The 24,337-nt window shown below is 47.4% G+C and overlaps 1 protein-coding gene across 1 annotated transcript in view; it reads right to left on the reverse strand.

The window, feature by feature from the left end:
* Positions 1-14,415, reverse strand: part of SEMA4A (semaphorin 4A) — a 108,051-nt gene extending 93,636 nt beyond the window's left edge. Inside the window, exon 1 of the mRNA XM_048512983.1 lies at positions 14,196-14,415. The gene's annotated coding sequence lies outside the window, so the exon portion shown is untranslated. The remainder of the gene's footprint in view (positions 1-14,195) is intronic.
* Positions 14,416-24,337: the final 9,922 nt, after the last annotated feature.

Raw genomic sequence — 24,337 nt, forward strand, 5'->3', positions numbered from 1 at the left:
GTGACAGACATGCAAATAATGTACTTAAATCTTTGCAACATGCTCTGAAGATCTTGTTCTCACAAACTAGTTGGCTTCACCACTGAATACTCCTTTGCAGTAAACATATACCACTGTAGGTGGAGAATCTAGCTGTCAAGGAGCAGCCTTTCCCCTGCCACACTAGTTTGCTATATGCAGGGAGATCTGTCAAACAAAGAACATCCACTATATGAGCCCCCACCTCCTATCAGATATTGTGCGAGTCAATATCGGTGCATCACCTCAGTGAGATACACAGCTTAGAGGTTGTTTCCCTTGGAAATATTTTGGCTACTACCTGTTCAACAGAGATGACATGAAATATTCAGTGAGTTAACTGATCAGTGTTTTACTATTAAAATGGGAGGGACAGCAAAAGGCTTAGTTCCCCATGTTATGTCCACAGGGATGCCAAGAGCCAGTGAACACCTAGAAAAAGAGTCCCATTAGATCCCCTACACAGACACCACTAAGACCTTATCTACACTTCTTATGAAAGCAAGTTAGATGGTTTACATGGTTGTAAAATCCCAGAGAGACTAGCTCCCTCAAAAGTAGTTTCGCTAAGTGCTGTCCCCCAAACTAAACATGATGTTCACCTCATGATCCCTTCTGATCAAACAAGTTTTAGAAGGAGGAGGAGGAGTTTGGATTTATATCCCACCTTTCTCTCCTGTGAGGAGACTCAAGGTGGCTTACAAGCTCCTTTCCCTTCCTCTCCTCACAACAGACCCTTGTGAGCTAGGTGGGGCTGAGAGAGTTCAGAAAGAACTGTGACTAGCCCAGGGTCACCCAGCAGGAATGTAGGAGTGGGGAAACACATCTGGTTCACCAGATAAGCCTCGCCACTCAGCTGGAGGAGTAGGGAATCAAACCCGTTTCTCCAGATTAGAATCCACCTGCTCTTAACCACTAAACTCTCTGTAAAAAGCACTGTGTCATGTCCGCTGGGCAAACAGGTTACATAGGTTTATGTGCCCCCACAAAGCCCTGCAAGACCCACTGAGTAGAAACAAGGATACCTATCGCTGTTTTGAGTGATTCTCCTTCTACTTTCCGGAAAGAGAAACACTATTGCCCATCTCGGATATTTCCTTGATTCTGCAATAATGGGCATACGGATGCAAAGTCAGACCTATCATGGGGTTTTGCAAACTGTGGAGCCGTTATCACATTTTTATCTTGATCTTCCTCCAAGCAGTTCTACGGCCAGAACATACTTAAGGGGAGGGAAAGTCCCCTTCCTCAGCTGGGTTACTGGAGTCACAGTAAAATCTTAAGCAGTTACACCCTTCTAAGACAATTTATTTCAGTGGGTTTAAAAGGGCGCAACTCTGCTTGGGGCTGCACTGAGAAACAGCTGCCCCCTTCCCTTCCAGAGGCACCCGGCTCACGAGGTTCTTTCTTTGTCTGGATGATTAGTTAATCATATGACTGATCACTGGGATTATGGCAAAGTGGAAGCCTGGTATGTGTTGGGCCACGAGGTCACAAAGCAATCATTTTCTTGTGGGTGTGACTGTTTCAGCGTTCTCTAAATGTGTACCCTGACCGTGAACAGGGCCTTGGGAGGAAACTGGTAAAGGTTCCACGAACAGACGGGTGGAAGGAAGGAAGGAAGGAAGGAAGGAAGGAAGGAAGGAAGGAAGGAAGGAAGGAAGGAAGGAAGGAAGGAAGGAAGGAAGGAAGGAAGGAAGGAAGGAAGGAAGGAAGGAAGGTGTGGCTGCAGAGTTTGATTTTCCTGCATCTCCCCTCCAATGGCAGCCTTTATTTTGAGCTGCCAAAGGAGTAGGAAAGTGGGAAAACAGCCCTCCACAAGCAGAAATGCCTTGGAAATATTAGGCCCCTTCTGCACACGCAAAATAATGTGTTTTCAAACCACTTTCACAACTGTTTGCAAGTGGATTTTGCTATTCCGCACAGCTTCAAAGAGCACTGAAAGCAGTTTGAAAGTGCATTATTCTGCATGTGCGGAATGAGCCTTAGGCAGGACCCAAGCCAAAGAAAGGAAGGAAGTCTCCCTTCCCTTGCTGTCACTGTATTCTGTTATGCTTTAGGAAGAAGAGTCTGGAATTATATCCCACCTTTCCCTCCTGTAAGGAGATTCAGGGTGGCTTACAAGCTCCTTTCCCTTCCTCTCCCCACAACAGACACCTTGTGAGGTAGGTGGGGATAACAGAGTTCTGAGAGAACTGTGACTATCTCAAGGTCACCCAGCAGCAATGCAGGAGTACGGAAATACAACTGGTTCACCAGATATGCCTCTGCCACTCAGGTGGAGGAGAGGGGAATCAAACCAGACAGAATCCACCTGCTCTTAACCACTACACCACAATGGCTCCCTAGATCATTCTCAACTGAATATGTGGACCAACTCCACTGAGAAGCACCAGTGTCTGGGGCAAACTGCACCTCTGGCATATGATCTGGTGCAGTGGTTAGAATATCAAACCAGGATTTGGAGTCCCAGGTTTGAAACCCTGCTCTGCCTACTGGGTGACCTCTGGACAGTCACACATTCTCAGCCTTACCAACCTCACTGGGTTACTGTGACAATAATACTGTTACTGTGGCAGGGGAAACGTCAGGAACAAGATCCAATTGGCCATGCTGACAGAGGCTGATGGGAATTGTAGTTCCTGAACATCTGGAGAGCCGCAGGTTCCCTACCCCTGGGCTAGCCTGACCACGCCCTTTCAGGCACACCTAGCCTAGGGGGCTGCAGGGCGGTGCCTTGTTGGCCAGGAGGCGGAGCCTCAGGAAGCAGTGGTGGGACACTGATGCCTAACAGATGCTGAAGATGGCAACAAACTGAGGAGCTTGGCTGTGAGTGCCCGAAATATGTGGTTCAATGAATAACGGGTAATCTTGACCCTCCAGACACTGACCAGCTCCTCACTCTCATCCTCGGACCCCTGAAAAGACTACAAACATCCTGCAACTCCAAGTCACTCCCAAGAGTGAAAACCCCCTGTGGACGGGGCCAGGACTTCACGGCTCGCGGTTCCTGTCTTGGCTTGCAGATTTCTTGGCAGGGAGATGAAAATGGAAGGAAGGCAGGCCAAGGTGGATCAAGGGGAGAACAGCGGGATGGAAACAAAGGGAAGTCACTCGGCAGCAGGCCAGAAATGTAGCTCAAGGGAGACTCAGAGGAAACGAGCAATGTGGGTGGGGGGATGGGGGGGCCTCACAATATTGCCAAGCCAGGAAAATATCCTGGTTCATGTTATGGGAGGCCTATCAAAGCTACGACAGCCCAACAGAACCTCCATATATTCTGTTTGGGACAAACAAAAGAGGAGAGCCAGTGTGGTGTAGTGGTAAGAGCAGGTGGATTCTAATCTGGAGAACCAGGCTTGATTCTCCATTCTTCCACCTGAGTGGCAGAGGCTTATCTGGTGAACCAGCTGTGTTTCCGCACTCCTACATTCCTGCTGGGTGACCTTGGGGGAGTCACAGTTCTTCGGCACTCTCTCAGCCCCACCTACCTCACAAGGTGTCTGTTGTTGTGGGGAGAGGAAGGGAAAGGAGCTTGTAAGCCACTTTGAGTCTCCTTGTAGGTGGGGTATAAATGGAGAAAGGTGGGGTATAAATCTAAACTCTTCTTCTTACCTGTCAAGCCCTGCTTGAAAGCTACCTGGAGACATCTGGTTAAACAGTGTGGGAAGTAGGATACGGAAGTAAATGACCTTTTTGACAGATCTAAGAACATAAGGAGACCCCTGCTGGATCAAACTAGTGGTCTATCAACTCCAGTATCCTATCTCACACACTGGTCAATAGGACATACAGACCAGCCGAGGCCTTTTTGATGTTGCTGCCTCACACTAGCATTCACAGATTGACTGCCTCTAAACATGGATGTTCCCTTTAGTCAGCAGGGCTAGTAGCCACTGACAGACCTATCCTCCATGAATCCATCTACTCCCCTTTAAAAAGCTATGCCTGTGGCCATCACTATATCCTCTGGCAGTGAATTCAACATTTTCATCTATCGCTATATAAAAAAGTATTTTTTTTCAACCCTGAATCTACTGCCCATCAGCTTCATTGGATGCCCTGGAGTTCTAGTATTTTGGGAGAGGGAGGAAAAAGTTCTCTCTGTTAACTCTCTCCATCCTGTGACAGTCTTTGCCTTGCATTCTCAAGTGGCATTCTGAGATTTTGGCCGACCAAAAATACCCACGTGAAGGTGAAGAAGAAGGTGAAGAAGAAGGTGAAGAAGAAGAAGGTGAAGAAGAAGGTGAAGAAGAAGGTGAAGAAGGTGAAGAAGAAGAAGGTGAAGAAGAAGGTGAAGAAGGTGAAGAAGAAGAAGGTGAAGAAGAAGGTGAAGAAGGTGAAGAAGAAGAAGGTGAAGAAGAAGGTGAAGAAGAAGGTGAAGAAGAAGAAGGTGAAGAAGAAGGTGAAGAAGAAGAAGAAGGTGAAGAAGAAGAAGAAGAAGGTGAAGAAGAAGGTGAAGAAGAAGAAGAGGAGGAGGAGGAGGAGGAGGTGGGGGGGTTGGGCTGAGAGAGCTCCAAAGAACTGTGACTAGCCCAAGGTCATCCAGCTGGCATGTATTGGAGTGCACAAGCTAATCTAGTTCACCAGATAAGCCTCCACAGCTCAAGTGGCAGAGCAGGGAATCAAACCCAGTTCCCCAGATTAGAGTCCACTTGCTCTTAACCACTACACCACGCTGGCTCTACATACAGCACTACATTTTGAAGGGACCCATTTTGTTGTCTCAGTAAACCCAAAATACTGTTACAGAATTCGGTTCCTTCTTCCTTGGCAATGGTCAGTCAATGGTCAGTCAATGTTTTGCCAGCCTGTGTTGATATTTAATTTTTTGAGGATATTTACGCTGCCTTTCCAGATGGTTCGCAGCAAGAGCAACTGTGACAAGATGTTCTCCTGATAGATGGAAGTCACGCTCGATTTTGAAATGAGATACTGATCAGAGAAGGTGACACTCAGAGGCAGCCCAGCTGAAGAGAGCAGGAACAACTGTGCATGTATGAGATACAGTAGTTGGCACTTCAGAAGAGAGAGGCAGAGAGAAGTTAGCTGGAATTGGGGTGGGATAGTCTCCTGAGGACTCCAATCTGTTCACCTTCCACTTATACTCTACTTCATAGGTGCCAAACTTGAGGCCCTCCAGATGTTACGGATTACAGTTCCTATCATCCCCTGCCAGTATCATTCTGGCAGGGGATGATGGGAACTGTAGTCCATAACATCTGGAGGGCCGCGAGTTTGACACCTGTGCAGTCAACTTGAATGTTCTAACGAAGGCCAATATTTAAAAAATGAACACATAGGAAGCTGTCCTATATGGAATCAGGGAACTGGTCCTTTAAGGTCACTAGTGACTGATGGGTACCAGCGGCTCTCTAGGGTTTTGGGCAGAGGCCTTTCACATCATCAACTCCCCGACCTTTTGAACTGGAGATGCTGGGAGTTGAACCTGGAACCTTCTGCATGCAAAGCAGAGGCTGCTCCATTGAATGACAGTCCCCCTGCACAAGATAGCATATATCTCCAGCTCTCTGAAAACTAAACCTGGAGTCAACTGCTCTGAGAACTTCTTCCCATTCAGGGACACAAAACTTATGTGAGACTAGCAGGGCCCGGCCACACGTTGCTGTGGCTTATTGTGGTGAAATGGGAAAGGAACAGTAGCAGCAAATCAATTGCAGAGGCCAGAAGTACGTGCTCATGCAAACACGCAGCCTGATACTGTGCGATGCCAGTGATGTGTGTGCCCGCATTCCTTGGGGGGGGGGAGGAATGGAAAGGCACCCCTCCCACACATCTAGGCTGGCTGGTCATGATCCTTTACCTGGGAGTAAGTTTGGGTGTCGCTTCTGAGGAAACCCTCTGAGGGGCGAAACGCAGCCATTCAAAGTATGTCACGGTTGCTGTACTGAGCTTACTCCTGAGTAATACGTGCCTGGTTTTCATGTATGTGAACATCTAAAAACACTCTCACCTGGCTGACTATAGTGGCTGGGAATTTTCAGAGGAATTGGCCCAGCAGTTTCTGAAGTATACTATCATCAACAAATACACGGTTATTATTTATTTATTTTTATTTATTTTATTGGATTTTTATACCGCCCCATCCCCGGAGGGCTCTGGGCGGTGCACAACATTTGAAGACAATATAATTAATAACATTTAAAAGCAGCGATAAAATATCCCAAGGCGTTTACCAATATGTCCAAAGGTTAGCTTTTTATATCTATAGATTTGTATTGTCAAAGGCTTTCATGGCTGGAATCATTGGGCTGCTGTGTGGTTTCCGGGCTGTATGGCCATGTTCTAGCAGCATCCTCTCCTAACGTTTCACCTGCATCTGTGGCTGGCATCTTCAGAGTTGTATCACAGAGGGAAGTCTGTTACACACTGTGTCCAGAGAGAAGGAAATGTTTGGGGTATATATTGTCCGTGTCCCAGGGTGGGGAACCAATCAGTAAGTGTTTGGGTGGAACTTGCTATGCAAAGGTATGGTTGATAGTATTGTATTGCAGGTGGGGGTTTTCAGTCCAGGAAGTGATTCACATTTGCATTCCCTGCAGCAGCAACAGTCTTAGTGAATGCAAACCTGTGTCTGGGTAGAGTCCATTGTCTATGAACCTAGCATGCCCTTGGGGTTTGATTCTGGTGTTTTCAATCACTGGTAGCCAAGCTTTGTTAATTCTCAGAGTCTCTTCCTTTTTGTTGAAGTTTTCTTGGTGTTTATGGATTTCAATGGCCTCCGGAGTCTCTTCCGTCTTGTTGAAGTTTTCTTGGTGTTTATGGATTTCAACCAGAAACCCGCCGGAAAACCCACAACAACCAGTTGAATCCAGCTGTGAAAGCCTTCGACAATTATGTGAGATTCTTTTTTTTTCCCCTTGAGAGAGCTGCAAGTTGGCTGGAGGAAAAGCATCTTGGGGTGCAGGGTCTCCTAATATGGAGAAGCGGATCTACTGACTTGTGGGTGTGCCCCTTTAATCCTATTTATGTAATATTTGCTGGTGCTATAAAAATATAGAGGCATCATGAGGCTTCAGTGCTTCACTGGTCATAGGAATCCAACCACGTGAACACACCCTCTGGAACATCTCATTACTCGGGGGGAGGGAGATGGTTGCAATTAATTAGCCTGTTTTTGACATCAGATCGCAACTATATTCTGTTCCACATCAAGATGTTAGTAGATTATATATTTCTCCGCCACAGAACAAAGCCAGACTTTCTTTGTTGGAGAATGCTCCGCCTGGGTCTGAGTGCCTACCTAGCCCTGCTCTCTTCATCCGTTTGAAAGTAAAAATAAATTTTGGCATAAATGCTCTTGTATCGAAGTACCCTGTTCAATAATGCACAAAATAATGGTTATGACAAAGGCAGTGAGTGAAAACGAAGGATAATTCTCATATTCGTTCGGTAGTATGTTCTAATGTGGAATCATACAATTTTCTCAGCAGCTGTGCTTCAACTGACTAAACTATCATCTTTATGTGAAACAGAGTATACCCATGACGTGGTAATGAACAGAACACCCCAACCAGGCACACAGAGCGTTTCTCTTGACCAAGTGTAGCCATGGCCTAACTTCCATTCATTTGTGACAAGGGAGGAGGGGGGTGGCTACCAGATGAGGAAAGAGGCATCTAACTGACTGAGAAGAAAACCCTCCCCTGCTCCTGTGCTTTTAAGAGATGCTTGAACAGCAGAAATCAGCAGGCAAAGCTCTTTCCAGCACAGACATAAGCATCATTGCTTCCTGATGTCTGCACACCAACCCTCTGGTAAAAGGGACGGCTAGAGAAAAGTTGGCACCTCTAGCTAAATATCCCTGAAAAGCACAGGCTCAGGACTCCCATAAACTGTATAAGTTATGGAACTCACCGCCACAAGATACGATGAACGCTACTGGGTGGCTTTGATAGGGAAGTCTTTCAGCTAGGCCAATTCATGGCAGACTCAGCCTCACTGAGTTTCCATGGCTGGCAAACAGAACCTCCATGTTCAAATGCAGCACACAGCTGAGTACCTGATGCTGGAGGAAAACAGGGAAGGCTTGTTGATTTCCATGCTGTGCTTGTGAATTTCCATTGGTGGCCACTTCTGAAAACAGGGAGATGACATAATCCAGAAAGGTATTACTGAGGACAGAGCAATCCTAGCTATTAGTAAGCCACAATAGACAAATGGAGCCTCTAATACACAGTCTCTCTCATCTTTATTTAGTCACTTTATTTATACCCCACCTTTCTGCCCACCAGAGACCCAAGGAGGCTTCATTCTCATCTCCTCCATTTTATCGTCACAACAACTCTGAGGGGTCTGTTTGGCTAAGAACATGGGGTTAGCCCAAGATCACCCAGTAAACTCCTGTGGCAGAGAAGGGATTTGAACCTATGTCTGCCAGATCTAGCCCAGAACTCTAACCACTATACCAACCTGGCTCTCAAGTAACTGGTGCTGGACCCAAACAGGTCAAGCATTCATATAAGCCAACCAAAGGTGTTAGGCTAGCCTTCTACACAGCAAACAGGTCTCTGAGTTCTCACTCAGCAAGGCAGTTTTTTTTTAATGTGACCAGCGTTTTGGTTGGTTATTGGAAGATGAAAAGTAGGGGTGGGTTGTCTGACTCACAGGAAAGTTCCCAGTGGCCCCTGCCCTGTAAGACAGCTGGTAACAGAAGGATGCTGAACCAAGACCCAGCGGGGCGAGCAGCCCCTCAGGAGTTGTTCAGCTCAAGACTGATCCCACAGCGGTCATTATTGGTAAAAGCTTCCCCGAGAGCAGCACCAGCAGCTGCCAGATCCAAGACAATCACCCCCCAAGGCACTCCCAGCACTGACGGGACTCGGCTCACCTCAACCCTGGGTTGAGTAAAGGCCCAATCTGACCACACTACAAAAGAGTCACAACGTGGGTTTCCCCCACCATTTTGGAAATAAATCAAAGCGTCTCCCTGACACTGAGCGTGCATTTCTCTCTGAAAGCTGCAAACACGTTTAGGAAACAGCTTCTTACACAGAGCCGGAAATGAAACCCATGATACCATCTTGCGACCAAAGCACAGAACAAATGGCTCTTGAGGTTTGACAGCAAAATGCTCAGGAGCAGATGAAGTGAGAAAGCTGCCATCAGTCAAGTTTATCCACATTGCTCCTGTTTAAGTATGCTGGCTGAAGATATACAGAGCCAGCATGGTATACGGGCTACAGTGTTGGACTAGGATCTAGGGGACTTGGGTTTCAATCCAAGAGGAAGGGCAGGAATGCTCAGTATCTGTTTTGCAAGCAAGAAGGTCCCGTGTTCAGTCCTTGGTATCCATAATGAAAAGGGTTCCAGGGAGAAGACACAGGAAAGACATACTGGAGAGCTGCTACCAACTGGAAGCGACAATATGGGGTTGGATGGACCACTGGTCTACGCATGAGGCAGATTCATATAGCTGCCCCTTCAAGAGCCAGCATGGTGTAGTGGTTAAGAACAGGTGCACTCCAATCTGGAGAATCGGGTTTGATTCCCTGCTCTGCCACTTGAGCTGTGGAGGCTGATCTGGGGAACCAGATCAGCTTGTGCACTCCAACACATGCCAGCTGGGTGACCTTGGGCTAGTCACAGTTCTTCGGAGCTCTCTCAGCCCCACCCACCTCACAGGGTGTTTGCTGTGAGGGGGAGGGAAAAGAGATTGTAAACCCCTTTGAATCTCCTTACAGGAGAGAAAGGGGGGATATATATTCAAACTCTTGTTCTTCTGTTGAAGCTCAACAGGCAGTTCTGCTGAGGCATCAGGCTCAGAATTCCTAACAGGCCCCAACACAAACATTTGCTTAGTGGTGTAAACTACACCTATGGGATTTGGGCCTGCCATGTTTTCCAACAGAAAAGGGAGAAAGCTGTCAATTTGGCCTCCTCAACAATGCTGAAGGCCTACCTAAAAGACACCGTTCCCAGGGCCACCCTCATATCCACACTAGATCCCATCATGCAGATGTGTTCGGGAAGTCCCAGGTTGAAATGTAGACTCTCAGGTGGAAACTGAGATTCTCAGCCACATGGAGTCAATGTTTTAAAATCAGGGCCATGATGAGAACAAGCGTAAACCTTACCCCTGTACTGTGTTTCTCCAACTCGAGCCTCACCCCCTACACACAATTTCTCCAACTCAAAACTGCCTAAATGGGGAAATTAGGTACATACAATTTTCCCCAATGGGGCAAACAGCAGTTCCTTGGGGACACTTCAGGCAGTGTGGGGGATCTTAAGCCCCCCCCCTCACCCCATAATCCCAATTGGTCTTCACATGCCTCAGAATCAATGGCCCCTTCCACACACGCAAAATAATGCGTTTTCAAACCACTTTCACAACTGTTTGCAAGTGGATTTTGCTATTCCGCACAGCTTCAAAGAGCACTGAAAGCAGATTGAAAGTGCATTATTCTGCATGTGCGGAATGAGCCCATGTTTCAACTAGGAACTCCAAAACTCTTAAATGAATGACAGGATTTGAGGTGGATGGGGGAACAGTGTCCCATGTTGTAAGGGACCTAACACACAAGCCTCAGGCGAAAACAGGGCCTTGTTAACTCCCTAACTCTCATATCAGGAATCACTGGCCATGCTCCCCTCCCATCCACAAAATGTGTACAGCTGGAAGGTCTATGTTCATCCTCTCTACAATCGCCTGTCTGCCACCCATAGAAAAGCTGTGAGGTTTTCTGTTCTCTTTTGTACCTGCAAGACTACCACAAGGTGTTCTCATTCTCAACACTTCAAAGCATTACCTCAGCAGCTGCAGAGTGTGAAACGGCAGGCTGGTGCTCTGGGAGATCCACACGCTGCGTTCCCCAATTTAGAATAAATAAAAACAAAACTAGCAGTTTACCCGATGTGAACCAATTCTGAGCAGTTGGTGATCGTAAGTGTGTCAGGATCTGTACATTTACCGCCAGTGGAGTTTCAGGTTGAAAAAACATACCAAGAGGGAGACCTGAAAACCCTGCCTTACCCCCAAGTAGTTCTGATCCATATGGGATCATTTGAACCTGGTTCTATTTTCAAAAACAGGCTTCAGAACTCTTCACATTGAACTCCCACCATCTAGGCTAGTGGTGGCGAACCTTTGGCACTCCAGATGTCATGGACTACAATTCCCATCAGCCCCTGCCAGCATGGCCAATTGGGAGAAGCAATTGGCCATGCTGGCAGGAGCTGATGGGAATTGTAATCCATGACATCTGGAGTGCCAAAGGTTCACCACCACGGAGTCTCTAGGCCTTGAGTGTTCACACATATGCATGAGGGCAGTGGCGCATCAACAGAAAATGGAGCCTGGGGCAAGAACTGAGTTTTCGGAGGGGTCCAGGTAGCCCCTGGGGCGAGGAGAGGGGCTGGAGGCCAGCAAAGGCCAGGAGCCTGTGGGACTCCCCTTCCTGACTTGTTCTGCCACCCGGCAGGGCCACCACCCAAAAGGAATGTGGAGAGGACAGCAGCAGGGATGGCCGAGCAGCGTCCTTGGGGCAGTTGGCATGGCGCGCTATCCACAAAAGGGCAGGCCTTTCCTTCCCCAGAGAGTGACGGCCACGTGGGACCCAGGAGGGAAGAAGGAGGGGGGTGGGGAACAATTTTCCACCCTCCATGTGACTAAATAGGCACCGCCCGGGGACATTTGCCCCCATATGTCTCCCTGGGCGGTACCCCCCCCACCCCCCGCACAAGGGTCCATTTTTTATCCACTCCAAGATTTCATTCCTTGAAGCCCTGAGGAAGCAGCTCTTGGAACTGCCACTGCAACTATTCAAAAGGCATTCCTCAAGGACAAAATGTTACGGCAGCAATTCACCTGGGGAAGGGACAATAAAGAAGACCCCTGTCCCTCCCTTTCTTGGCACGCTGAGGTCTGTCTGCATTACTAGGAAAAACAGTTTTACTGCTCCTTTATTCAGTCGCCTGCCTCCCTAATGATTCTCTGAGGCTTAACATGCCTCGAGATCAGGCAGTAAGGAGCTTGGGCCTCGAGCTGGACTGCACTACAAAAGGGTCATTCACACCTAGAAAATCTTTGCGGACTTTTTCTAAAGCACCTGCCCCTCCAGCAGCTTCGTCATGAAGCCCAACGGACAAGCGCACCTTCTGGGGTCCGTAGTTAATACCTACCTGAATGTCACAGAATATTAAATAAGTTGACAGGTTCCTGAAATTCAGCTTCTTGATACGTGAACTAAGAAAGGTCTTGCTAACTGTGAGGTCCTAGGTTATCTAAGTTCTTGCAAAGACAGGCCAGCAGGATGTGTGGCTCGAATTGAACTGAGGCTGTCCGAGGTGAGACAGCGTCTACCCAGCTGTGAATTTCAGAGGGGCTTCCTAGTATCCCTGCCGGCATCATGTGGTGGTTAAGAGTGGCGGACTCTAATCTGGTGAAGTGGGTTTGTTTCCCCACTCCTACATTTCTGCTGGGTGACTTTGGGCTAGTCACAGTTCCCTAAGAACTCTCTTGGCCCCTTTGAGACACCTTACAGCGGAGAAAAGCAGGGTATAAAAATCAATCCTTCTTCATCTTTCTCTCCAGGAGGTAGCTGGCTTCAGCAAGGTAAGTTCTTGAACAGAATCACAAATGCTGAATGTCCTCTCCCAGATTCCATCCACTCAGCCTTCAGGCTTCAGAACTAAAGTCTTGTTCTTCATAAGGACTCGAAACTTGTCCTTTCCTTCCAAATGAAAGGTTGCTGGATCCAGCAAGCCATACTAAACAGTCCATTAGGGTTGCAGGCATACAATAAACTAGAACCGTTTCCACTAGGCCCCAGGTTTTATGGTTTTGCGAAGTGGGTTTACTTTTCCCCGATGCTTCCCCCAATTGGCCATGCTGGCAGGGGCTGTTGGGAATCGTAATCCATGAATATTTGGGGCACCAAAGTTGGATACCCCTGTCCTAGGATTTTCCTGGCATTCCCACGATCTTTCCCAAAGCTGTTTTGCTGCAAAGCTGGAGTTTTGGGAAAGAAAGTGGGAAATTCTGGAAGTTTCCCACACAGCTAGGAAAGTCTGAATTTTCCTGGTCCTGCCTACATGGTAATTTCCTTCCATTAGCCATTTCCTCTCTCAACCAGGAAGAAGAGGATTAACAGGGAAATCAATATCTCTACATCACTATAACAATGTAAGAGGGTTTGAGCTCCATTTTCATTAAAGTGTGTGTGTGGGGGGAGGGGGTGAGATCAGATAAACCTTTTTGTTGCAGGTTCTGTAATGACAGCCTAGACTTACTTTTTTAAAAAAAGGAACCTTGGAATTCACAGAACCATTTTCCACTAATCTTACAATTTTTTTTATTGATATAACAACAACATGAGATTGCCTATTTGTAAAAGCTGGAGTAGCCCTGGGAGGGCCCAGCTGGAGGGTCGAGATTGGAAATCTATGGAGAAATCCAAAGAGTTGCCAACTCCTGAGCTGGGAACTTCCTGGAGATTTGTGGGCGGAGCCTGAGGAAAGTGAATTTAGGGAGGAGACAGACCTCATTGGGGTGCGCAATGCCATAGATCCCACAAAGAAGTCATTTTTCTCAAGGGAATAGATCTCTGTTATCTGGAGATTAGGTGTAATTCTGGGAACTGATATCTGTTGTCTGAACATCCCCTGCAATTCCGGGAGATTTCCAGGTCCTATCTGGAGGTTGGCACCCTACTATGCGGCAGCCCCCTTGCCACTGAGCTGCACAGGCAACCGCAGCAGCAACAGGGAATAATGCATGCCTCTGCCCGTGCGGAAAACACTATTTATTGGCTTATCTCCCACCCATACCAAACGCCCGCGCAGTCTACACACTCTGGCTTCCCAGGGCTCTGACCCTAAAGTCTCCGTTATGTAGCACCGGCCCTTCCGATCACAGCCGGCTGCGCAACCGATTTACAAAACCATGCCGGGAGCGCGCTTGCACATAGAAGTTGCGTATGGGAAGACGTTTGTGCCAATGCAACCGCCAGCTTCGCAGCGCGATCCTCCCCCCCCCCCCCCCCGCGCTTGGACGCTACTGCATTTCAGGCACTCGTTGGGTCTCCATTGGATCTGCAGGCGCGCAGCTCATTGGCACTTGCAGAAAATGTTTGTGCGGGACAGGAGAGGAGCTGCAAAGGCCTGCCCCCACCCTCCAAATGTCCCGAGGCGCCCTAAAAACGCCGGGAACTCACGTAGGGTCCGCCGCCTCCGGTCTTTGCAGATCTGGAGAAGCTCCTCTGGAAGGAAACTTGTTTTTGCCGAGCAGCGCCCGGGGCGCGCGCCCTTTCTTGCGCGCTCTGGCTTCGGCGAAGGAGGTCGGGCAGAACTCTTAAGCGCTTCTCTTTCTTCCTTTCTCTTTCCTTTCTCGCCCCGATTAGCTTCCCGGGGAGAATTGGCGTCACTCCAGCGCCTGCCAAGTGAGCTCTGCCTGGCACTCTGCAACCAAAAGAGCAAAAAAAAAACTTTTCCTACTCTTTCACAACTTACCCAGCAAAAAAAAAAAAAAAAGGCGGGGGGGGGGGGGTTCGCATCAACAGCTTCAGGGACGGGCGGATCAGCTGATCATAATAGCGGCCTTTGATTGCAACGGGGCTGGGTTGCAACGGGACAGGCGCTACCTCTCGAAACGCGTCTATCCCCGTTACATTCACACGTGACGCTGGCGAGAGAAGGACTGTGCGCGGCGCCCAAATGCGAGGGAGCGATTTCGGTTCAGCCGCCGGCCTATGGCTGAAACTGAACCTCGAGCCAAGGATATGGGTGGGCGAATGGACAACAAGTGCGTCTGGAAGTTCCCCCCCCCCTCTAACAAACGCCCCCCCCCCCACTTTTCATCCTGTAGTTTGCGTTACGCAAGGGCGTAGAACTTGTCTGATTTTGTACAGTGGGTTCTGTAACTTTTGTTTCCCTCCATGTGTTAGTGTTAAGGCCCCTTCCGCACATGCAGAATAATGCACTTTCAAGCCACTCTCAGTGCACTTTGCAGCTGTGTGGAATAGCAAAGTGCATTATTCTGCATGTGCGGAAGGGGCCTTAACACTAACACATGGAGGGAAACAAAAGTTACAGAACCCACTGGTTCTGTAATAGTCTGGTTCGGCTGGCCACTGGTAGCCACTGTGGGAAACTCTGAAGGACAGCTGGAGGACCTGGACATTTGACCCCCCCCCCCCCCCGCCGACTCCCCACCCCGGCCGACTTCTGACAGTGGAGTAACCTGTGTAATACATGCTGCACCACAGGCTGTAGCCATACACTTTACAACATACTTGGCTGCAAGAAAAGAATATTCGATGCAGTTTTTATCCCACAGTTCTTCCAAGGCAGCATACAGGGATCTTCATGCCTCCTCCATTTATGGTGGGCTGTATTGTGAGCTGATGTCCATCCTCTCTTCAAACCCTGCTTTCTCTACTGGCCACCCTCAAATGATCAGGAATTTCCCAACTCTATTTTATTCTCCTTGTGGGGTAATTTCAGGTGGGTAGCCAGGTTAGTCTGTAGTAGTAGTAGAACAAAATTTGAGTCCGGTAGGGGCATATCCAAAGCAGTTATTTTCTTCCAGGGAAACTGGTCTCTGTATGGGGAGATTAGTTGGAAGTATGGGATGATGGTTGTTGTCCTTATGGATCAGTTGTCATTATGGGAGATCTCCAGGCACCAACAGGAGGTTGGTAACTAATCCAATAGTACCTTAAAGACCACTTAAAACTTTCAGAATATGAGCTTTAATGAGTCAAAGCTCACTCTTTTTTTGATTGGCACTGGCACACACTCTGTGAATTTGTGTCCAGTTGAGGACAGATAGTTGTTCTTTCATTACCATCCATAATGTGAGCTCCTAAATAAATAGAGGCTTCTATCTGGCAGTAATTATATGACCTACGCTTGACTGGAGATTCATAATCAACCTTTTTACCAGATTCTTTGTGACTTTTGTATTATTTTGAACTGTTTGTTTTGTCTGTACTTTTTACCTCTGAAGAAGACCTATCAGGTCGAAACGCATCAGGTCAGTCCACGTAACAAGTTTTGTGCAAACAATTTGATGTTTTGTTGTCATTGGAGAGGCAGTAATTCAAATATCTATTAAACGATGTAATTTTAAGAGTTTAACATTGTTTTTAACTTTAGTTCTTTAAGCACTGTGTAATAATGACATATTGTATATTTTATCAGTTTTAATTATCCCTTCTGCTTTTCTCAGTCTTTTTTGGTTCTTTCCTTCCTTCCTAGCTAACTTCATCAGATACAAATGAGAATGAAGATGGGTCTTATATCCCAGTTGGAAAAGGTGAAGTGTGTTGGAGTCAGGAGGCAGATCAGCTGGATCTTCATTCTAATTTATTTTTTATTTTGCTTGATTTATACTTAGCACAAGAGTGGCCAGCCTATGGAGCTCCAGATTTTCATGGACTACAATTCCCATCAGCCCCTGCCAGCATGGGCTGATGGGAATTGTAGTCCATTAACATCTGGAGCATAGGTTGGCCACCCTTAACCTAGCATTTCTCCCCAATAAGAATCCACACCAGCTTACATCATTCTCCTGTCTTCTACTTTTCCTTCAGAAAAACGCTGTGAGATAGGTTAGGCTGAGAGTGTGTGACCGGCCCATGGTCATCCAGCGAGTGTTCATAACAGAGCAGACCAAATTTGAATCTAACACTCTAACCGCACTATCTGATAAAGAGAGCTTTGACTCACAAAAACCTATATCCTGGAAAATGTGGTTGATTTTTAAGGCCTGATGCGTTCATGGCTGGCTGCTTCACTTCTTGAGAGTTGGGTTCCCACTGGGGAGAAAAGTAGGATGCAAATAAATAAATAGACCACAGGGGCCAGCCAGTAGCTTGAGACAGCTCAAGCAGAAAACTCACCCAAGTGATGAAAGTAATAAAGACTAAAAACTAGCTAGGGGATTTTTCCCATTTGACAGTGTGCAGATCACCAGCCACAGCAATGAAAGCTGTCATGATGCAGCACTGCAAAACACTGGGCTGCAAGACATGCATGTGAACCTATCTCACAGGTGGCTGTTGTGGTTTTAGCAGGCTGTGGTCTGGTAGTTTTAGCTCCTAACCAACACTCCCTCTAAGCGATCCCTGAAGCTGCACGGAAAAGCGCTGTGCCAAACTGAGCCACCCAGAAGAGTTCCCCCTGCTGGGTGACCCTTTATCTGCCCAGCACCAACATGGTGGCCATGTGGCTGCATGTGTGCACAGCTAACATTTCACCAATATCTATGGCTGGCATCTTCAGAGGCATGTCACAGTAAAATGTGTTTCCGTGGCACAGTGTAGAGTGGTTTGTGTAGGTGGGTGTCTGTTTTGTTTACCTCTCAGGTTCCACCCAGACACATGCAAATGTACCTCACACCCTTCCGCCTGAGAGGTGGACAAAATGGATACCCAACTACACAAATCCGCACTGGGAGAAACATCTTACTGTGACGTGTCTCTGAAGATACCAGCCATAGAAGTGGGTGAAATTACCAGACTATGGCAATGCAGCCCAGAAAACCAACCAGTTAATTCCAGCCTTTGACGCTACCTCACTAAGGTTGCTGTGGTGGGGAAAATATAGGAGAAGGCCTGTGATTGTCTTCTGAGGACAGAAATGTGAGAGTCTGCAGGGGAAAGCCGTCGTCTGGAAGCATTTCAGAGACAGCCTGCTCATTTGCCTCTCTTCTTCCAAACACGCAAATGACATGCCTGGCAAAATGAAACCTTGGAGAAGACTCTTGTACCATCTAGTGATCACAGGAGGTAACACACAGGGTGGAAAACGTTCGCAGCTGGAGAATTAGGGGAACTAGGACTTAAATGTGGGAGGCTTGTCACACCTGCGAATGGCTCTCACCGGAAGACAGTTGTGGGGGAAGTTTACACGCTTCAGACAATGATCCGACTTGGTATAAGACACCTCTGCATATTGAACTCTCAACCATATTCCACATGGGGTGGTGATGTCTCTATAGTAGGAGTCTCCAACCTTTTTCAGTCTATGGGCACATTTGGAGTTCTAATGCGGCACAGTGGGCTCAGCAACACTCGGTTCCCTTCAGTGGAGGCTGTCCCCACAGCAACTGAGTTGGCCCCCTGGAACCGAGCTAAGTGGGCGGGATCATCTTGGTGCCTGTTTCGCTCCTCGATCGTGATTGGTGCTTGTGTTATGGCAGGAAATGGGAGCGTTCTTTTTTTTTTACAGTTTACAGTTACATGCGCTTTCTGCCCATCACGACTCTCCCGTTCTGCACATGCCACAAAAGTGGCTCATGATTGGTTGAATGGATGAGGTGTTGTTTCGATGCTTCCCCACTTCGAAGCGGTATCGACCTTGTTCCGGCAGAAAAGTGTAGTTCATAACTGCGACAAGGATGTTGCAGTTCTGAGGGGGTGGGGGAAACTGAGACAAAACAATGTTGAGCTCGGTGGCAGTGGGGATTCACTGAGGCGAACCTAGGTAGAAACCAGTTCAACTCTGTCAGTGGGGAAAGCCCCTTTGTTAACACAGTGCAGATCCTTGTGCTGTGGTGGCAGCTGCTGCCAAAGCAACAATTTGGAAAATCTGTACAGCCAAACAAATCCTCAGCAGTCACTTAGAAACCTTGCTGGGCTCATCCACTTTCTAAAACTTGTTGGGCCCTAGAAAAGGTGTTGGCAGATGCCATTCTGCAATAGTTTGAGTATTGGAGTAGGATTTTGGAGTCCCATGTTCAAATTCCTAGGTTGATTTCGCATGGGCCAAAAACAGCTGTGTGAAAACGGTGTAAAAGGGTTTAAAATGGTGTAGAAGGGTTTATACCATTTTCACACCGCTGTTTTTGGCCCATGTGGAATCAGCCCTACTCTCAAGAACAAATCACTTAAGTTTAGTGGTGGGATCCAAAAATTTTAATAACAGGTTCTGATGGTGGTGGGATTCAAACAGTGGCGCCGCCGCACACACGCACCTCCAGTCCCTATTGGGCAGGAAGGTTGCTTTAGTAACCCCTTCTCGGCACTCAGAAAAAATTAGTAACCACTTCTAGAGAAGTGGTGAGAACTGGTTGGATCCCACCTCTGCTTAAGTTGTAATATCATCAGATCAAGCCTTGAATCACCCTTTCTGTGGTAGCTTATCCACTTTAATAATACTTATTTATGTTTGCCAGTTATTGGGAACACTGGTTCCAAATATCCCAGAGCAGTTGAGTTGTTTCCTGCACTTTCTTCTGACACATTCTTCTTTTGAGTCAGCTGCTCCAGAGAAGGGCAAGAATTAAAATAAAAGAGCTATATAGCCTATTTGTTAGCACAAGTGTGACCTGAGGAAACTTTGACATTTTTTGTGTGAAAAAATTTACATTTTCGGTTACGCTGAAAATATAATGCCTTCCAAGGGATATAATATCGCATTAAGCATCACTTGTTCTTTTCTGAGAAACAAAGAAGGAGCTACATGTTTAGTTCAGTTTAGGATCTGACTCTGGAGGCCCCAGGTCAGCTGAAGCAAGGTTAGGAGTGGAACTGTCTCAGTGGTGCCATCTTGGAATTCTTCTCCATGGGAAGCTTCTGGAGTAGTTCACGTGGCACCTATGAACATCTTCTCCCAGATATTTCCTGCCAAGGAATTAAGACCACAGGGAGAGGTGGGCACACAGGACAGGACCCTTTTAGTGGCAACCCCACACTTATGGGATAGCCTCCCCAGGGAAGTACACCTTGCCTCATCTTCAGGAGGCAGTTGAAGGCAGTTTTATTTTGGACCTTTTTTTGATTATTTTACTAACAGCCCTAAACTGTGATTTTAACAGGTATTTTCTATGTATTTTGTGTGTTTTATTTTAGGTATCATAAGCAATTCTTGAGCTCCATAAGGCAGAAACGTGACTGATAAATGTTTCAATAATAAAATTTCCCTCGCCAATGCTGCAGTCCTCACAAATAACATGCAGGGAAGAGGGACGTTCAAATGGAACACCCTTGCTGTGCCCATGTGCTCCAGAGCCATGTATCCCAACATGTTCACATTAATAGTTTGCAGTTTGAAATGTGCAGGCAGCAGGTGGCATTCAGTTGGTTCCTGTGGGGACATCCTCAGGACTTAGCTTATTGCTGGAGTTGATAGCAACCCTCAGTTTTGTTTTCTCAGCCTTCTGACTCAACCCTTTGGTTTTGCTTTCTCAGACTTCCTCAGATTCAAGCCACCAAGCCACCTTGTCAGAGAGCCTGGCTGCAGAAGACTGAAAAGAATAATTGAACGGAAAGAGAGGCTGTTGTCAGGACTACAACTCCCAGCATGCACCGGCACCCACCTTTTTCCAGCAAGAGCGGGAAAACAAACTGAGAAGCTACATCCCATCAGAGCTTCACGGCCAATGAGAGGCCAGAGACTGGGCGGGTGGAGAAAGCTGATTGGTTGTTGTTGAGTTCAGAAATAAAATAAATATTGGAACTGAGGACATGAATCCTCAGTTCCAGCACCCTGTACTTAGGGTGACGCAAATTAATAAAGTTATTTTCTTTAAGTTAACTGTGTTTGAGTGTGTTCAGCCTTACAGGTTGTGAGTGCATCTATGGTCTGTTTATGGAACCCTGCTTCACAGAAGGATTCCCACCTCTTCAGGAAGGTACAGTTTGTAGGCTGGAAATGGAAGGAAATTGCCTGTGTGCACGTGTATCTTACGAGCATGCTGGACCCTCTGAAATGCTCAAAAGGTTTGAACGTTGGATGGGGAACACTCATAAAATGCAAGCTGTCTTAGAGAAATGTTAGGTAAGCTGTAGCAGTAGCAGGCCTAGCCTGTGCTCATTCTCAGACTTTGTTGCCGCGTTCACCACATTATTAATTTCAACACACTGTGTGAGGTTAAAGACTACGGTGTTCTTAAATGTGTGATGTGAAAGAGTGCGGTATTCTAAGCATGGCTTAGATAAAGCTCTCCTACTACACTGTTGAACAGTCTAGATCAGTATTATCTGGCCAGCAGCAGATGGAACAGAAGATATCCCCAGCGTGATCCAAAATCATTTAAATGTCAAGGACTGAACCTGGGATCTTTGTGTGTGCAATACACTGCCTGGAAGATTATGCCCTCCCCCAACAACAATGAATGAGTCTGCCAGTTCATTGGTCCATCAAACCCATCATGATAGGAGACAGTTCTGCAGGATTTTAGGCTGATGAAGGTCTTTCCTATCACCTGCTAATTGTTTTACTTGGAGATGCTGGGAATTGAGACCTTCTGACACAAAACATGCTCCAACACTTGCATCACATCCTCACTAAGTTGCCTTGTCCTTTGCTCCATCTAACTCTATATGCTTGTATACTCTGACTGGGAGCAACTCTCCAGGGCTTGCAGCAATGACAGGTCTTCCCTTTTACCAGCTACCCAGGATCGTTCCCAGCAGAAGATGCCAAGAATCTTTCACATACTGAACATGTGTCTACCAATGTGCTGTGTGAGCCAGTTCTGAAGTGCTTTTCAGACAAAGTGGGTGTTTTTTTAAAAAAGAAATAATTCTGGGCAAGCAACACACTGAAGCCAACAACCCCTGTTCAAACCTGGTAGCAGCCTGACTAGACTACTGTAACAAGTCTTACATCCCGCCCCCCTGCATTGAAGATTATCTGGACACCAGTTGGTTCAGAACATGCCAACCAAAATTTGCACATTAAACAAGGTTTGTACTGTGGCTCTCACTGTGTTTCTGGCTTCAACTCAAAAGCGTTGATTTGTTAAGTCCTTGTTAGTTGTTGGCCCAAAGTAGCACACCATCCCCAGATGTTCCTACTGTGCTTGCAGGTTAGCCTTAGGTGCTGTGTTATTAGGGGGTGGATATTTTGACAGGTGTGGTTAGTGGGAACCCATGTGAAGAGAGGCCTTCATGACTGTCACCCCTCAGTGGTGGGACTCTTGTCCCCAGAAGTTTGACTGAGCCATTCAATCACCATCGTGATTAGCATTCCTTAAATCCGCCCTTATTGCAGAAGGTCTTCAGTAGAACTTGAAGCCAGCCCTGGTTTTATTTAGGTCAAGCTCTTCATGTGTTCTTGGATTTTATGGTCATCCTCCCCACCCCCAAAGGGTGTAGCAAAGGCAGCAAGATATAACCCGATCTCAGCACATCTCAGAAGCGAAGCGGAGTTGACACTCAGACGGGAGACGACCAAGGCAAGCTCTGCAATGAAAAACCGCCTCTGCTCTTGGCTGGCTTGCCTTGAAAGTCCCTTGTCTGGGTCAGTATAAATTGGTTATGATTGACAAGGCTTCTCTATATTTAATAGCCAAGCCTAGCATTCAACATGCATGCCTGATTTGCGGGTTTTTAAAATATCCCAAACATTAACAGTAGTGTCTGTACTTGGCCAAATGTGACAAATGAATAAACAAAACAAAGTGGAGTTCAGCAGCATTTGGGGTTGCCATAGCAACCCCAGAATGGCTCACAGAAACTCGGGCAAGCAGTGAGCATGAAGTGGGGAAGGAGGCTGATCCAGTGACAGCAGGGCAGTTCTGGAAGCCTGCAGCAAAGAAGAGAGTCCATGGGATGGGGGCCTGGGAAAATGGGACCTCCCTCGCCAGACTGCACTTGAAGAAGAGTTGGATTTATATCCCCCCCTTTCCCTCCTATAGGAGAATCAAAGGGGCTTAAAATCTCCTTGCCCTTCCCCCCTCACAACAAACACCCTGTGAAGTAGGGGAGGCTCCAAAGAACTGTGACTAGCCCAAGGACACCCAGCTGGCATGTGTGGGAGTGCACAGGCTAATCTAAATTCCCCAGATAAGCCTTCACAGCTCAGGTGGCAGAGCAGGGAATCAAACCCGGTTCCTCCAGATTAGAGTACATCTGCTCTTAACCGCTACACCGCTGCTGCTCAAACCAAACTTGGTTTGTGAACTGCCCTGGGAGTGTTCAACCACAGAAAGGCCACATACGAAGAAGTTGTTTCAGGGCACCACTCTGGCATACAGTTCAAGCAGACCCGTTAGTGTAAGCAGCAAATTAAAACAGACAAATTAAAACAGACACAAAAGAGCAGGTTTCCGTAAGTGTATTGGTTTAAGAAAATACAGAAACGTTGCGATATTGCCATGTTCTCAGCAAAGTAAGCTTTATCAGACCTCCCTCACAGCATCCAAAATTAGCGGCAAAAAAATAAGCAAAAAAGTGGCTCTCCCTGGAGAATTAGGTTCTGGGCAGTGGCCCCTTGCCAGGAAGGGTGGAGGAGACGTCAGATACTGGGCAGCATCAGGATTCGAACTCAAGACAGCTACATTGTGCCCAGTGAGAGAACAAAGGGGAGAGAGATGGTGGCCAGGCGAGGGGGCTTCGAGTTTTAGTGTGTTGCTTTTGCACCAAGGCATTCCCCCCCACCCTGGATTAAGGCCACAGTGCAGATGCGACGCAACACGGGCGTCAGCAGCTCCCACCTGCTGGTTGCGAAGCAGTGCAGGGCAAGGCTGTGTGGTGACCACACTTGCAGTTGTGTACCTGAGGAAAATATTTGGCTGCGACCAAGAGATGCACATAAGGAAATGCGTACATGCAAAGACACTCCCAGCCCCCCAAAGCCGTTCTGATGGCCACAAGAGACACTTAAAAACATCTCAAGTCTGGTTGCTGTTGGGGGAGGGGATCTTTGCAGTGCACACATTCATACACACACACACAACAGGGCTTTCGATGTTGCAGCTACTGAGTGGAAGTGGCCAGAAAAGGTTGTGCTAGCTAGGCTATCACTGCCTGTTGGGGAGCAGGCAAAGGTCAAGGCCACCTTGAACCCCCCCCCCAAAAAAAGTGATTAAGGCTGCAGCCAATGTTGCCAACCCACTTGAAAGCAGTTGGAGAGAGAGATTTGGCTGTCCCCCCCCCCCCAGGGTGCACAGATTCCTTTGTCACCTCTGGTTCTGATCAAACAGGTTTAATAAGTGCACAAACACCACCACCCCCATCCTCCACAGAACCTGTTTGCCCAAAGGCAGAAAGGGACACTGTGCAGAAACGAGGAGTGGTTTTTCTTCCCTCAAACCACTTTCAGCTCTCGAGGGAGAAAACATCCTGTCTCCAGCTGAGACCTTTCTCTCTGGGACTCTCTAACCTTGTTTCCTAAATTCCTTAGAGCAGAGGTGTCTAACTCTGGCGCTTCAGATGTTCATGGACTACAATTCCCATCAGCCCCTGCTGGCATGGCTAATTGGCCATGCCAGCAGGGGCTGATGGGAATTGCAGTCCATGAACATCTGAAGCGCCAGAGTTGGACACCCCTGCCTTAGAACATACTCTCATGTCCAAAAGACACAGATTTCTGATGTTGGGTCAAGATCCAGGAAAAAAATAATTCC

This window comes from Sphaerodactylus townsendi, linkage group LG01 (genome assembly GCF_021028975.2).
Source record: "Sphaerodactylus townsendi isolate TG3544 linkage group LG01, MPM_Stown_v2.3, whole genome shotgun sequence".
NCBI classification, from domain to species: Eukaryota; Metazoa; Chordata; class Lepidosauria; order Squamata; family Sphaerodactylidae; genus Sphaerodactylus; species Sphaerodactylus townsendi.